Genomic DNA, 2,573 nt, shown 5'->3' on the forward strand with positions numbered 1-2,573 from the left:
AGACTAGCCCGCAATTTATTTTTTTTCCCCTAAATGGCTTTTTATTGCAAAGCGCAATACAACAGTATGCAATGGGTGTATCTCACTGTAACATATGCAGACATGGCTGCAATCAACTTTTTTTGCCCCTAAGTGGGTTTTTTATTGCAAAGCGCAATACAACAGTATGCAATGGGTGTATTTCACTGTAACATATGCAGACAGGGCTGCAATCAACTTTTTTTGCCCCTAAGTGGGTTTTTATATTGCAAAGCGCAATACAACAGTATGCAATGGGTGTATGTCACTGTAACATATGCAGACAGGGCCACAATCAACTTTTTTTGCCCCTAAATGTTTTCTTTTATTGCAATGCGCAATACAAAAGTATGCAATGGGTGTATCTCACTGTAACATATGCAGACAGGGCCGCAATCAACTTTTTTTGCCCCTAAATGATTTTTTTTATTGCAATGCGCAATACAACAGTATGCAATGGGTGTATCTCACTGTAACATATGCGGACAGGGCCGCTATCAACTTTTTTTGCCCCTAAATGGGTTTTTATTGCAAAGCGGAATACAACAGTATGCAATGGGTGTATTGAACTGTAACGTATGAATGAAAATTTGATAAATAATTGTCCCCTTAATTGGTGCTTGTTGAATAGCAGATTTGAAATGCTTTATCTGTCTAAATGCTGTAAGTCACAGTAAAATATGAAGGAAAAAAGTTCTTTCTTTTTTAAATGCAGATTATGCAGACACATATGCACTCAGCTTGCAGTAAATGGCCGCTACACACCGCACGCCTAACAGGCTGGATATTGTTGTTGTTCTATTCCGCTATTGAATTAAAAAAAACTGAAAAATATTTTTTTTTTCCTAAATACTGAAAAATAATTATTTTCCCCTTACATTGGTGCTTTTTGAAGAGCAGGTTAGAAAAGCAGTGTCTGTGTAAAGACTGTATGTCAAAGTTAAATATGAAGGAATTTTTTTTTTCTTTTTTAAATGCAGATTAAGCAGACACATATGTACTGAGCTTGCATTAAATGTGCAGCACCACACACCCCCCACCTAATAGGCTGATAAAAGTTTTTTTTTTCTCCCTCCTCCTCTTCACTGGGCTCAGGTCAGGGCATAAAGATCATGCTCTTTACAAAAAGTGCAGCGCTAAAGTAATTTGAATAATAATGTGGCAAGTGGAGAACCACAAAAAAAACATATACAATATAAGCAAAATAGTGTCCAAAATACTGAATAAAGTCCCAAAACAGAAATGCAAATGAAAATGAATCCGCATGCAAGGTGTTGAGGAGAACAATCCTTTTCAGTGACACCCAGGGAAAAGTGGAGGATGGGGACACCTCTGTGCACAAGTATCACAAGCAGCTTACCAGAACTCCTTGGCTACTCAATTTAATGAGACAGCCTCTCCCAGCAAGATGTTATACCAATGTCACCAGCGGTTGTCAAGCTCCAATGCTTCATAATCACTCCATCATATAAGCATGAGTATATAAAAAGAATAAAAGCCCATAGCGTAATTCCGTAACATATAAAATCCAATTTATTAAAAGAATACTACTCACAGTGAGAAGGTAAAAAACAGGTACATAGAACAGTGCGGCGTCCCGCAATTGTCCAAAACAGCATCAAGCAATGTAAAGCAGCCGGCTCCGTAAGGGGGCGTGTGGACTTTGCATCTGGAGTCGCCAACGTTTCGTCATCAAAAGACTTCGTCTGGGCGTGACTCCAGACACAACTCACACGCCATTTGTACCCCCACATCTAGGTGAGTGACAACCTCGTCCACCAATGATGAAGCAGCGTGGAAACAAAGGTTGTATACATCCAACAATGATGGCCGACAACCCGGAAGTGTAAGCAGTGTCATCACATCTGCCAATGGTAACCACCAACCCGGAAGCGGAAGTAGTATCATCACATGATCTCACTCAATAGGAAGTGATAGACTACCCTGCACTCCATTCCTCTCTATGGTAGCTTAGTGCAAACTAACCACTGCGGGCTATATCATGCACCCACCACTAGAGACAGTATACCTCGCTCATGATTAAAAACTATAAGAAAATAGGGAGGAGTACAGTGTATTAATCACAAAGATTGAGGAGAATTACACAATTTAAAAATACCTATATTGAAACATAATACTTATTTAAGCACTATGTATTTCATAAAACTTTACACATCGTTATTCATAGATTGGGCTAATATGAACACACATCCTGTTGTGAATAAATAAAACGCCATCTTGTGGCCAAAAATGTGTGAAACATCTAATAAGAAAAATGATGAAAAGGTGAAAAAACAGTGAAAAATTACTAAAAACTTTAAAAATTTATACAAAAAAGGCTGTTGGTGAAAACAGTGTAATATTAAGAATATATTAAAAAATGAAATTAATATTTAATCATATGAAATAAAGAAAAATATATATATATAAAAATATATATCTAAAAATATATACATGAAAGGTGTATGTGAAGTAGTGCATGTGAATGAACACATGTATGGAAAAAAGTATCCATAAACATATTATTCTTAATAAATGATGAAAATTCTGAATGA

Source organism: Pelophylax lessonae (assembly GCF_965119305.1).
Source record: "Pelophylax lessonae genome assembly, chromosome: 10".
NCBI lineage: Eukaryota > Metazoa > Chordata > Amphibia > Anura > Ranidae > Pelophylax > Pelophylax lessonae.